This window comes from Pongo abelii, chromosome 16 (genome assembly GCF_028885655.2).
Source record: "Pongo abelii isolate AG06213 chromosome 16, NHGRI_mPonAbe1-v2.0_pri, whole genome shotgun sequence".
Classification (NCBI taxonomy): Eukaryota; Metazoa; Chordata; class Mammalia; order Primates; family Hominidae; genus Pongo; species Pongo abelii.
Window position 1 is genome coordinate 74,368,620 of NC_072001.2, and position 14,802 is coordinate 74,383,421.

Below are 14,802 nucleotides of genomic sequence, written 5' to 3' on the forward strand. Positions count from 1 at the left end.
TACATACCTTCTATACTTAATTTGTTGACAGTTATTATCATGAAGGAATGTTGAATTTTGTCATTTGCTTTTTCTGCATCTTTTGAAATGATCATATGGTTTTTGTCTTTCTTTTTGTTCATGTGGTGTGTCACATGTACTGATTTACATATGTTGAATCATCCTTCTATCCCTGGGATGAATCCCACTTGATATTAGTAAATAATCTTTATAATATGCTGTTGAATTCAGTTTGCTAGGGTCTTGCTGAGAATTTTTGCATCTGTGTTCGTCAGGAATATTGGCCCATAGTTTTCTTTTTTTTGTTGTATCCTTGTCTGGTTTTGGAATCAGGATAATGCTAGTCTTGTATAATGAGTTTCGAAGTGTTTCCCCTTCTTCAATTTTCTGGAATAGTTTGAAGAGAATTGGTATTGTTTTTTCTTTAAATTGTTTGTAGAATACAGCAGTGAAGCCATCTGGTCCTGGGTTTTATTTTGATTAAAGACTTTTTATTACTGATTCAACTTCCTTATATGCTATTGATCTCTTCAGATTTCCTGTCTTTTCATAATTTAATCTTGGTAGGTTGTATATGTCCAGGAATTTATCCATTTATTCTGTGTTTTTAAATTTATTGGTGTATAGTTTTTCATAATAGTCTCTTTCTGTGTTATCAGTTGTCATGTCTCCTTTTTCATAACTGATTTTATTTATTTGAGTCTTTTCTCTTTTTTTTCTTAGTGTACCTAAGGTTTGTCAATTTTGTTCGCCTTTTCAAAACACAAACTCTTTATTTTGTTGATCTTTAAATTTTTTTTTAGTATCTTTTGTTCATTTCTGCTCTGAGCTTTATTATTTCCTTCCTTCTACCAATTTTGGGTTTAGTTTGTTCTTGAGGTTCATGGTTAAATTATTTATTAGAAATATTTCTTGTTTTTTGAGGTAGGAGTTACAGGAGGTAATGGAGAAAAGCACCAAAAAACCTATTAACCATTCTTGCTTGTCTCAAGGAATTTTAAAATTTCTCTTTTAATTTCTTCATCGACCTACTGGTTATTTAGAAGCATCTTGTTTAATGTTCATGTATTTGTAAGGTTTTCAAAGTTTTTCTTGTTGATTTCTAGTTTTATACCATTGTGGTATGAAAAGATACATGTTACATTATCTTTTTAAATTTGTTAAGACTTGTTTTGTGGCCTGACATGTGATCTAACCTGGGGAATGTTCCATGTGCAATTGAGAAGAATGTGTATTCTGCATCTCTTGGATGGAATGTTCTGTAATTATCTGTTAGGTCCATTTGGTCTATGGTGCAGGGTAAGTCCAGCTTTTCTTTGTTGATTGTCTGTCTAGGTGATCTGTCTGTTGTTGAAAGTTGGGTGTTGAAGCCCCCTTCTAGTATTGTATTGCAGTCTATCTCTAACATTGATACAATAATATTTGCTTTATATATTTAGATGCTTCAGTGTTGGGTGCATACATCTTTATAATTATTATATCCTCTTATTGAAGTGACCCTTTTATCACTATATAATGACCTTCTTTTTACAGTTTTGGATTTAAAGTCTATTTCATCTCATGTAAGAATGGCTGCTCCTGCTTGCCTTTGGTTTCCGTTTGCATGGAATATGTTTTTCTACCTCTTCACTTTCAGTCTGTGTTTGTCTTTAATGGCGAGGTGAGTTTCTTTTAGGCACCATATAGTTGGATATTGTTTTTTTTAAATCCATTCAGCCACTCTATTTTTTTAAATTAGAGCATTTAATCCATTTACATTCAAGGTTGTTATTGACAGGTAAGGTTTTCTGCCATTTTGTTGTTTCCTGGTTATTTTGAAGATCCTTTGTTTCTTTCTTCCTCGCTTGTTTACATGTGTGGTTTAGTGGTTTTCTGTGGTGCTAAGCTTTGTTTCTTTTCTCATATTTATTTGTGTATCTGTTGTAATTTCTTTCTTTGTGGTTACCATGGGGGTAGCATAAATAGTCTTAGTTATAATAGACTATTTCAAGCTGAAAACAACTTAACTTTAGTTGCATTAAAGTACTTTACATTTTTCCTTCACCCCCAATTTGTGTTTTGGTTGCCTTAATTTACATCTGCATCTTTTGTATGTTCCTCAGCCACTAATTGTAGTTGTTTGTGTTTTTGACTTTTTTTGGCTTTAAACTTTCATACTAGAGAATTGAAAGATTTACATAACACCATTACAGCACTAGGGTATTCAGAGTATGACTATGGATTTACCCAGACTGGTTTTGTATTTTCACATGTTTTCATGATGGTAATTATTGTCTTTCTGTTTCCAGCTATAGCAATTCTATAAGGATTTCATGTAAGGCCAGTACAGTAGTGATGAATTCTCTCAGTTTTCGCTTGTCTGGGAAGGTCTTTATTTCTTCTTCATTTCTGAAAAACAGCTTTGCTGGAAATAGTATTCTTACTTGGTTGACAGCTTTTTCTTCTTTCAACACTTTGAATATATCATCTCATTCTCTCCTGGCCTGCAAGGTTTCTGCTAAAAAAAAAATCTGCTGGTAGTCTAACGGAGATGCTCTTGTATGTAACTTGATGTTTTTCTCTTGAAGCTTTTAGAATTCTATGTCTTTGACTTTTGGCAGTTTGTTTATAATGTGCCTCAGAGAGGTTTTTTGGGGGTTGAATCTCACTGAAGACCTTCGACCTTCCCGAATATGGATGTCTATATCTCTCCCAAGACTTAGAAAGTATTGTTGTTGTCGTTAAATAGATTTCCTGTGCCTTTCTCCATTTCTTCTCCTTCTGAAGTCCTATAATGCAAATATTTGTTCCCTTAATGGTGCCCCATAAGTCCCATGTGCTTTCTTTGTTCTTTTTAATTCTTATTTCTTTTTTCCCTTCTGACTGGGTTATTTCAAAAGGCTTGCCTTCAAGTTCAGAAATTCTTTCTTCTGCTTGATCTGGTCTGTTGTTGAAGCTCTTAATTGTATTTTTAAATTCATTCATTGAATTCATTAGCTCTAAGATTTATTTGGTTCTTTTTTATATATCTGTCTCTTTATTGAATTTCTAATTCAGCTCATGAATTGTTTTCCTGATTTCATTGACTTGTTTGTCTGTATTCTTTTATATCTTACTGAATTTCCTTAAAATCATTATTTTGAATTGCTTTTTGGGCATTTCATAAATATCCTTTTCTTTGGGATCAGTTAATGAAGACTTATTATGCTCCTTTAGGGGTATAGTATTTCCTTGCTTTTTCATGTTTCTTGTGTCCCTATGTTGATGTCTGTGCATCTAGTAAAACAGTCATTTTTGTAATTCTATGGATTAACTTTCATAGCAAGAGCCTTTTTCCTGTAAATGGATCCTGGGTTGTTGGTCGGGAATGTTATGTTGACTTTGGTTCTGGGTGGACTCAGTAACATGGTCTCTGTACAGATTTTTCAACTGTAATCCTCATCTGTGGTGTCTGCAATTTTCTCAATGGCCTAGGCTGCAGGAATTTGTGATGTAGTAGTGCAGGTTTGCTAGTGGTGAGGGTGCCAGGTTGGTTGTCAGGCTAAGCATGTGTGGGTTTATTTATTGTTTTGGTACCTTTTTGTATGTTTATTTATTGTTTTGGTACCTTTTTGTGTCAGGCAACTCTAGTTGGCCATCATGCTGACATCTCTCTATAAGTTACTCTAGAATGTTTAATTTAAAAACTGAGCAAAATGTATCACATCTTGGGATATGGCACCTCCTTGTCAAAGCATTATTAAGAACTTTGTAGTAGAAAGATAGATTAAACTTTTTCTCAGAATCATGTGGAGATTACTTTATATAGAGAACATAAATTTTAGAATAGTTTTTGAATATAATAAACATGTGTATTTATTATCTTGGCCACCAAGATCATTGCCATTCACTCAAGAAAAGAAAGGATTCTCTGCTTTCCTTGGTGGTGAGTTTCTTTTTGATGTTTTATCAGAGCTTTGTGGAACTGTGGCTGTCATCCTGGTTATGTGCTCAAAAACTTGGCAGCAGAAGCAGTACTAGCAGTAGTAACATCCGTTTATTCCTGCAAGATGTGAAATGAAGAAATGCTTATTAAAACAGGAGTCAACATGTTTTTAAATAAAGCGTTGTTGAGAATATTTTAGGCTTTCTGTGCTATAAAGTCTGTCACAATTCTTCAACTCTGCTTTTGTAGCATAAAGGCAGCCATAGACAATGTGTAAATGAATAAGCATGGCTGTGTTCCAATAAAACTTTATTTACAAAAACAGGTAGTGAGCTAGATTTGGCCCATGGGGCACAGTTTGCCAACTCTTGCTCTAAAGTCAGGATAGAAAGGCGTTAACTGCAAGTATACGTGTTTTGGAATTTGAAGTGGGAAATTTTCTGCTCCTGGGACATTACGAAACACAGGAGATTTTGGGAAAAAGTATTTTTTTCATCAAAGCATAAGACTTACCATTGTGATCAAATTGTTTTCATTACTTAGATAATCATAATTGAATTTTTGCTGACCCGCTGTTTTGTGGCAAAATCTACTCACAATCTTTAGCAGAAAACTGGGGCATAAAGAATTAGAAAACCATTTATGGTAAATTCTTAAGGGACAACATTATTAATTTGTGTACACTGTAGTTTAGTATGTATATGAAAACTGCTACTAAAAGACATCGCTTTTTTTCTCAATACAATGGTGTGTCCAACTTTAGCATATGGAAGCATTTCTACAGTGTAAGTTATTCTGAGGAAAAGACATAATTTGTAAATGCTGTCAAGTAAACTATGCATTTCCAAATGCTGCTCGGGTGACTTGATACATCTCTGCAAAAACTGTCCCACAACATTGCAGGAAAAGAGGACCCTGGTGCAGAGTTTAAGTAGCTCTTTCCAGATGTTTCTGCCCAGAAGTCATCCTCATGTTCCTGCAATATGAACAGTATCACAAAGAACTATTCAACTTCCATTCTTGGCAATTAATTAAAGATACTTGGCAAATGACTATATTTTTAAAACTTTCTGTGGCTTCATTTGTGGATAAAGTGAAACCAAGAGTAGGAAAAAACTTGAGCAAGACTTTAATAAAACAATAAGTTATTAGTAAGGGAAAATATGTCGATTGTAGAATGCTTTAAAATTAATGAACTGTTCTACTGTCTGCCCAGCAGACACTCCATGAACAAGTTTTTTTACAACTCATAATGTGTATGGTCAACATACTGTATGCAGGAAAGATTGTGAGACATTGTATTTTTTAGTTCCACATATGAAAAATCATACATACACTTTAATCACAACTGCTCAAACTTTTTTTTTGTTAACTTTTTAAATTAAAAATACTTATGTTTATTATAGAGAATTTAGAAACAATGAAAACTACAGGAACTAAAAACTCATTGTCACGGCCACCAGCCAAGGGGAACTGCTTTTTTAACCTGTTATTTATAGAAACTCTAAGAGAACAGAGATACTGCAGAATGAAGTAAGGGTGAGGTAAAATATTTGTCTTGCTAACTGATAAGCAAGTCACGATGCAAACAGCAGAGGACCTCGTGATGGGTCACAGGCACTATTAATGCAGTAGGATGTGCAACCAGTGACTTCACATTGCCCCCTGACAATGTCTTGCAGTTGGATATTGAACAGAAAGCCTATAGAAGGGAAAAAAATTTTAGGCTACATAAAACTCAAATTATTGCTGCTATATTCAATAAGAAGAAAGGAAAAAACAGTAATGCTCCTAGAGGAAAACATATAAGAATAGCTTTGTAATTTGAGGTAGGCAAAGGTTTCTTAAACAAGACACAAAAATCAGTAACCATAAAAGAATTGTACTACATTCAAGTCGAGGATGTTTAAAAATTGAAACACATCATAAAAAGAGTGAAAAGATAAGCCGTGGACAGGGTAAAGACATATACAACAATATATTTGGTAAAAGATTTTTATTCAGAATATATAAAGAACTCCTTCAGATCCTTAAGAAAAAGTTAAGCCAGTCAATTTAAATGGCTTAAACAGACAGTTCATATGAGAGGATATCCAAATGGCTGATAAGCATATGAAAAGATAGTCAATCAAAATCATTAGTTTTTAGGTTAACTACAAATTAAAATCTCAGTGTGACACTACCAGAATGGCTAAAATAAAAAACACTACCAGTGTTGGTGAGGATAGGGAGCAATTGGAACTTTCATACACTGCTGGTGGGAGTTTAAATGGTAAACCACTTTGAAAAACTGTCAGTGTATCTTAAAGCTAAACATTGCCCATGCTATGATCTGGCTACTGTATTCCTAGGTATTTACCCAAGATAAATATGGACATATATCCACCAAAACACATGGATAACAATATTCATAGTAGTTTGATTGACAATAAAGCTAAACTGGAAATAACCCAAAAGTCTATCAATAAGAGAATGGAGAAATACATTATAGTATGTTTATACAAGAGAACACCAAACAACAATAAGGAAAAAATAACTTGTTTCTAGCCAAGATGGAGCAGCAGGGATTGGATTTACCTTCTCACTTGAAACAACCAAAAATACCCAGATAACATATATGAAATAATGTTTTTCAAAACCTTGGACTTTAGACAACAAAAGATAGTTATCACTCAGAGATAGAAAATAAATGAATTGAGTCATAAAATGTCCCCAGCTTACTGCCTTGAGAGTTTCCTGGTCTTGGTGCAGGGAGGGGTATGCTAGGCAGAACCTGTTAGACATCTCGAGTTAAGGAGATAGACTTAAGAGTCCAGCAAGATGGCCAGGCATGGTGGCTCAAGCCTGTAATCCCAGCACTTTGGAAGGCCAAGGCAGGCGGATCACCTGAGGTCAGGAGTTCAAGACCAGACTGGCCAACGTGGTGAAACCCCATCTCTACCAAAAGTACAAACGTTAGCCAGGCATGATGGTGAGTGCCTGTAATCCCAGCTACTCGGGAGGCTGAAGCAGGAGAATCTCTTGAACCCAGGAGGCGGAGGTTGCAGTGAGCTGAGATCTGACTGGGCAACAGAGTGAGACTTTGTCTTGGAAAAAAGAAAAAGAGTCCAGCAAGACCAAGTGATGACGGTCTGCAGGACAGAGTACCAGAGAGGAGAGGACTACAAGACAGAAGACTGTGGAGCTCTGCAGGAGATCCTCCATAAGGATGCAGCATACAGTTGATCAGCACACACATGTGAGGAAACAATCTGAGGTTGAGGAAAGAATCATCCAAGAGAATGAAAAAGAACAGTGCCCAACATTCATTCAGGACCAAGAACAGTGACTGTTCCCACTAGGCATACTTTAAAAACTCATAATCCAGGAGGCATTGAATAGAATACTAAGGAAGGTCTCACTTCAGTATTGGGGGAATAGTTAACCCTAGGCTGTGTCCTGCTCTGGATCTAACAAATTAAAACAGCAGTACTGAAATGATTAATCTGTTTCTAAATAACTGTATCATAAAGTATGGGAATATAAAAATATCCAGCACCCAACAAGGTAAAATTCAAGATGTCTAGCATTTAGTCAAAGATTACCAGGCTTGCACAGAAGCAGAAAAATATTAACATTATTCCCCATAATGAGGAGAATAATCACTGAATTGAAAGCAATTCAGAACTGGCACATATTTTAGAATATGAAAACGAAGATATTAAAAATTACTAAAACCATATTCCATATATTCATAAAGTTAAGTAGAGGCATGGAAGATATTAAAAAGACACCCAAATCTAACTTCTGGAGATGAAAATGACAAGATCTGAGATGACGGGAAGAGCCAAGATGGCTGAATAGGAACAGCTCCGGTCTACAGCTCCCAGTGTGAGCGACGCAGAAGACTGGTGATTTCTGCATTTCCATCTGATGTACCGGGTTCATCTCACTAGGGAGTGCCAGACAGTGGGCGCAGGACAGTGGGGGCAGCGCACCGTGCACCAGCCGAAGCAGGCCGAGGCATTGCCTCACTCAGGAAGTGCAAGGGGTCAGGGAGTTCCCTTTCCTGGCCAAGGAAAGGGGTGACAGACGGCACCTGGAAAATCGGGCCACTCCCACCCAAATACTGCGCTTTTCCAATGGGCTTAGGAAACGGCGCACCAGGAGATTATATCCCGCACCTGGCTTGGAGGGTCCTACGCCCACGGAGTCTTGCTGATTGCTAGCACAGCAGTCTGAGATCAAACTGCAAGGCGGCAGCGAGGCTGGGGGAGGGGCGCCCGCCATTGCCCAGGCTGGCTTAGGTAAACAAAGCAGCCAGGAAGCTCGAACTGGGTGGAGCCCACCACAGCTCAAGGAGGCCTGCCTGCTTCTCTAGGCTCCACCTCTGGGGGCAGGGCACAGACAAACAAAAAGACAGCAGTAACCTCTGCAGACTTAAATGTCCCTGTCTGACAGCTTTGAGGAGAGCAGTGGTTCTCCCAGAACGTAGCTGGAGATCTGAGAACGGGCAGACTGCCTCCTCAAGTGGGTCCCTGACCCCTGACCCCCAAGCAGCCTAACTGGGAGGCTCCCCCCAGTAGGGGCAGACTGACATCTCACACGGCCGGGTACTCCTCTGAGACAAAACTTCCAGAGGAACGATCAGACAGCAGCATTCGCAGATCACAAAAATCCGCGGTTCTGAAGACACCGCTGCTGATACCCAGGCAAACAGGGTCTGGAGTGGACCTCTAGCAAACTCCAACAGACCTGCAGCTGAGGGTCCTGTCTGTTAGAAGGAAAACTAACAAACAGAAAGGACATCCACACCAAAAACCCATCTGTACAACACTATCATCAAAGACCAAAAGTAGATAAAACCACAAAGATGGGGAAAAAACAGAGCAGAAAAACTGGAAACTCTAAAAAGCAGAGCGCCTCTCCTCCTCCAAAGGAACACAGTTCCTCACCAGCAACGGAACAAAGCTGGACGGAGAATGACTTTGACGAGTTGAGAGAAGAAGGCTTCAGACGATCAAACTACTCCGAGCTACAGGAGGAAATTCAAACCAAAGGCAAAGAAGTTGAAAACTTTGAAAAAACTTTAGACGAATGTATAACTGGAATAACCAATACAGAGAAGTGCCTAAAGGAGCTGATGGAGCTGAAAGCCAAGGCTCAAGAACTACGTGAAGAATGCAGAAGCCTCAGGAGCCGATGCGACCAACTGGAAGAAAGGGTATCAGTGACGGAAGATGAAATGAATGAAATGAAGCGAGAAGGGAAGTTTAGAGAAAAAAGAATAAAAAGAAACGAACAAAGCCTCCAAGAAATGTGGGACTATGTGAAAAGACCAAATCTACATCTGATTGGTGTACCTGAAAGTGACAGGGAGAATGGAACCAAGTTGGAAAACACTCTGCAGGATATTATCCAGGAGAACTTCCCCAACCTAGCAAGGCAGGCCAACATTCAGATTCAGGAAATACAGAGAACACCACAAAGATACTCCTCAAGAAGAGCAACTCCAAGACACATAATTGTCAGATTCACCAAAGTCGAAATGAAGGAAAAAATGTTAAGGGCAGCCAGAGAGAAAGGTCAGGTTACCCACGGAGGGAAGCCCATCAGACTAACAGCAGATCTCTCGGCAGAAACTCTACAAGCCAGAAGAGAGTGGGGGCCAATATTCAACATTCTTAAAGAAAAGAATTTTCAACCCAGAATTTCATATCCAGCCAAACTAAGCTTCATAAGTGAAGGAGTAATAAAATACTTTACAGACAAGCAAATGCTGAGAGATTTTGTCACCACCAGGCCTGCCCCAAAAGAGCTCCTGAAGGAAGCACTAAACTTGGAAAGGCACAACCGGTACCAGCCGCTGCAAAATCATGCCAAAATGTAAAGACCATTGAGACTAGGAAGAAACTGCATCAACTAATGAGCAAAATAACCAGCTAACATCATAATGACAGGATCAAATTCACACATAACAATATTAACTTTAAATGTAAATGGACTAAATGCTCCAATTAAAAGACACAGACTGGCAAATTGGATAAAGACTCAAGACCCATCAGTGTGCTGTATTCAGGAAACCCATCTCACGTGCAGAGACACTCATAGGCTCAAAATAAAAGGATGGAGGAAGATCTACCAAGCAAATGGAAAACAAAAAAAGGCAGGGGTTGCAATCCTAGTCTCTGATAAAACAGACTTTAAAACAACAAAGATCAAAAGAGACAAAGAAGGCCATTACATAATGGTAAAGGGATCAATTCAACAAGAAGAGCTAACTATCCTAAATATATATGCACCAAATACAGGAGCACCCAGATTCATAAAGTAAGTCCTGAGTGACCTACAAAGAGACTTAGACTCCCACACAATAATAATGGGAGAGTTTAACACCCAACTGTCAACATTAGACAGATCAGAGAGACAGAAAGTTAACAAGGATACCCAGGAATTGAACTCAGCTCTGCACCAAGCGGACCTAATAGACATCTACAGAACTCTCCACCCCAAATCAACAGAATATACATTTTTTTCAGCACCACACCACACCTGTTCCAAAACTGACCACATAGTTGGAAGTAAAGCTCTCCTCAGCAAATGTAAAAGAACAGAAATTATAACAAACTGTCTCTCAGACCACAGTGCAATCAAACTAGAACTCAGGATTAAGAAACTCACTCAAAACCGCTCAACTACATGGAAACTGAACAACCTGCTCCTGAATGACTACTGGGTACATAACGAAATGAAGGCAGAAATAAAGATGTTCTTTGAAACCAACGAGAACAAAGACACAACGTACCAGAATCTCTGGGACACATTCAAAGCAGTGTGTAGAGGGAAATTTATAGCACTAAATGCCCACAAGACAAAGCAAGAAAGATCTAAAATTGACACCCTAACATCACAATTAAAAGAACTAGAAAAGCAAGAGCAAACACATTCAAAAGCTAGCAGAAGGCAAGAAATAACTAAAATCAGAGCAGAACTGAGGGAAACAGAAACACAAAAAACCCTTCAAAAAATTAATGAATCCAGGAGCTGGTTTTTTGAAAGGATCAACAAAATTGATAGACCGCTAGCAAGACTAATAAAGAAGAAAAGAGAGAAGAATCAAATAGACGCAATAAAAAATGATAAAGGGGATATCACCACCGATCCCACAGAAATACAAACTACCGTCAGAGAATACTACAAACAGCTCTATGCAAATAAACTAGAAAATCTAGAAGAAATGGATAAATTCCTGGACACATACACTCTCCCAAGACTAAACCAGGAAGAAGTTGAATCTCTGAATAGACCAATAACAGGATCTGAAATCGTGGCAATAATCAATAGCTTACCAACCAAAAAGGGTCCAGGACCAGATGGATTCACAGCCGAATTCTACCAGAGGTACAAGGAGGAACTGGTACCATTCCTTCTGAAACTATTCCAATCAATAGAAGAAGAGGGAATCCTCCCTAACTCATTTTATGAGGCCAGCATCATCCTGATACCAAAGCCGGGCAGAGACACAACCAAAAAAGAGAATTTTAGACCAATATGCTTGATGAACATTGATGCAAAAATCCTCAATAAAATACTGGCAAACAGAATCCAGCAGCACATCAAAAAGCTTATCCACCATGATCAAGTGGGCTTCATCCCTGGGATGCAAGGCTGGTTCAATATATGCAAATCAATCAATGTGATCCAGCATATAAACAGAACCAAAGACAAAAACCACATGATTATCTCAATAGATGCAGAAAAGGCCTTTGACAAAATTCAACAGCCCTTCATGCTAAAAACTCTCAATAAATTAGATATTGATGGGACGTATCTCAAAATAATAAGAGCTATTTATGACAAACCCACAGCCAATATCATACTGAATGGGCAAAAACTGGAAGCATTCCCTTTGAAAACTGGCACAAGACAGGGATGCCCTCTCTCACCACTCCTATTCAACGTAGTGTTGGAAGTTCTGGCCACGGCAATTAGGCAGGAGAAGGAAATAAAGGGTATTGGATTAGGAAAAGAGGAAGTCAAATTGTCCCTGTTTGCAGATGACATGATTGTATATCTAGAAAACCCCATCGTCTGAGCCCAAAATCTCCTTAAGCTGATAAGCAACTTCAGCAAAGTCTCAGGATACAAAATCAATGTACAAAAATCACAAGCATTCTTATACACCAATAACAGACAAACAGAGAGCCAAATCATGAGTGAACTCCCATTCACAATTGCTTCAAAGAGAATAAAATACCTAGGAATCCAACTTACAAGGGACGTGAAGGACCTCTTCAAGGAGAACTGCAAACCACTGCTCAATGAAATAAAAGAGGATACAAACAAATGGAAGAACATTCCATGCTCATGGGTAGGAAGAATCAATATCGTGAAAATGGCCATACTGCCCAAGGTAATTTATAGATTCAATGCCATCCCCATCAAGCTACCAATGACTTTCTTCACAGAATTGGAAGAAACTACTTTAATGTTCACATGGAACCAAAAAAGAGCCCGCATAGCTGAGACAATCCTAAGCTAAAAGAACAAAGCTGGAGGCATCAAGCTACCTTTCTTCAAACTATACTACAAGCCTACAGTAACCAAAACAGCATGGTACTGGTACCAAAACAGAGATATAGACCAATGGAACAGAACAGAGCCCTCAGAAATAACGCCGCATATCTACAACTATCTGATCTTTGACACACCTGACAAAAACAAGAAATGGGGAAAGGATTCCCTATTTAATAAATGGTGCTGGGAAAACTGGCTAGCCATATGTAGAAAGCTGAAACTGGATCCCTTCCTTACACCTTACACAAAAATTAATTCAAGATGGATTCAAGACTTAAACGTTAGACCTAAAACCATAAAAACCCTAGAAGAAAACCTAGGCATTACCATTCAGGACATAGGCATGGGCAAGGACTTCATGTCTAAAACACCAAAAGCAATGGCAACAAAAGCCAAAATTGACAAATGGGATCTAATTAAACTAAAGAGCTTCTGCACAGCAAAAGAAACTACCATCAGAGTGAACAGGCAACCTACAAAATGGGAGAAAATTTTCGCAACCTACTCATCTGACAAAGGGCTAATATCCAGAATCTACAATGAACTCAAACAAATTTACAAGAAAAAAACAACCCCATCAAAAAGTGGGCGAAGGATATGAAGAGACACTTCTCAAAAGAAGACATTTATGCAGCCAAAAGACACATGAAAAAATGGTCATCATCACTGGCCATCAGAGAAATGCAAATCAAAACCATAATGAGATACCTTCTCACACCAGTTAGAATGGCAATCATTAAAAAGTCAGGAAACAACAGGTGCTGGAGAGGATGTGGAGAAATAGGAACAGTTTTACGCTGTTAGTGGGACTGTAAACTAGTTCAACCATTGTGGAAGTCAGTGTGGCGATTCCTCAGGGATCTAGAACTAGAAATACCATTTGACCCAGCCATCCCATTACTGGGTATATACCCAAAGGACTATAAGTCATGCTGCTCTAAAGACACATGCACATGTATGTTTATTGCGGCACTATTCACAGTAGCAAAGACTTGGAACCAACCCGAATGTCCAACAATGATAGACTGGATTAAGAAAATGTGGCACATATACACCATGGAATACTATGCAGCCATAAAAAATGATGAGTTCATGTCCTTTGTAGGGACATGGATGAAATTGGAAATCATCATTCTCAGTAAACTATCGCAAGGACAAAAAACCAAACACCGCATGTTCTCACTCATAGATGGGAATTGAACAATGAGAACACATGGACACAGGAAGGGGAACATCACACTCTGGGGACTGTTGTGGGGTGAGGGGTGGGGGGAGGGATAGCATTAGGAGATATACCTAATGGTAAATGACGAGTTAATGGGTGCAGCACACCAGCATGGCACATGTATATATATGTAACTAACCTGCACATTGTGCACATGTACCCTAAAACTTAAAGTATAATAATAATAAAATTTAAAAAAGAGTCATATGCAAAAAAAAAAAAGATCTGAGATGAAAAATACACTGGATGGGATTAATGGCAGATTAGACATTGCAGAAGAAAAAACAAGTGAACTTGAAGATATTGCAGTAGAAACCCTCCAAAATGAAATATAAAAAGGAAAAATAGAATTTAAAAAAGATGAACAGAGCATCAGTGAACTCTGGGACAACTTCAAGTTGGCTAACATATGGGCAATTAGAGTACCAAAAGGAGAAGAGATGGGGGACAGAAAAAATATTTGAAGAAATAGTAGAAAAGTTTCCAAACTTGATGAAAACTATAAATCCAAGAATGTCAATGAACTCCAAGCACTAGAAGCATGAAAAAAAATGGCATCAAGTCACATCATAATCAAATTGCTCAAGACCACTGGTACAGAAAAAAATTTTAAAAGCCCTTAGAAAAAATAGACGTATTACATACATGGGAACAAAGTTAAGAATGACAGTAGATTCTCTGCCTCCTCTCATTCACGCAAGTGAAGCAGCATCTTTAAAGTACTAAAAGAATAAAATTGTTAACCTAAAATGTCATACCCAGCAAAAATATCTTTTAAAAATGAAGGTAAAATGAAGACATTTTCAGACATACAAATGCTACACTACACCTGCCCCATAAGAATTGTTGAAGGAAGTTCTTTAGGCAGAAGGAAAATATCAGGTGGAAATATGGGTCTTCTCAAAGGCATGACTGCACCAGAAATGATAGCTACATAGGTAACTATATTTTAAAAGTTTCTCCTAAATTAAGCATCTTTTAAAGATTGACTCTTTAAATACAAATAATAATCATCTGTTGTAGGGTTTATAATATGTGTATAAGTAAATTATGTATGACATTAATAGTATAAATGCCAGAAAAGGATAAATTAAGGAGGTGAAAAACTTGTCCAATG

At 37.9% G+C, this 14,802-nt stretch overlaps 1 protein-coding gene across 2 annotated transcripts in view; it reads left to right on the forward strand.

The window, feature by feature from the left end:
* Positions 1–14,802, forward strand: part of THSD4 (thrombospondin type 1 domain containing 4) — a 680,304-nt gene that overhangs the window by 43,987 nt on the left and 621,515 nt on the right. The gene's annotated exons all lie outside the window — the stretch shown is intronic.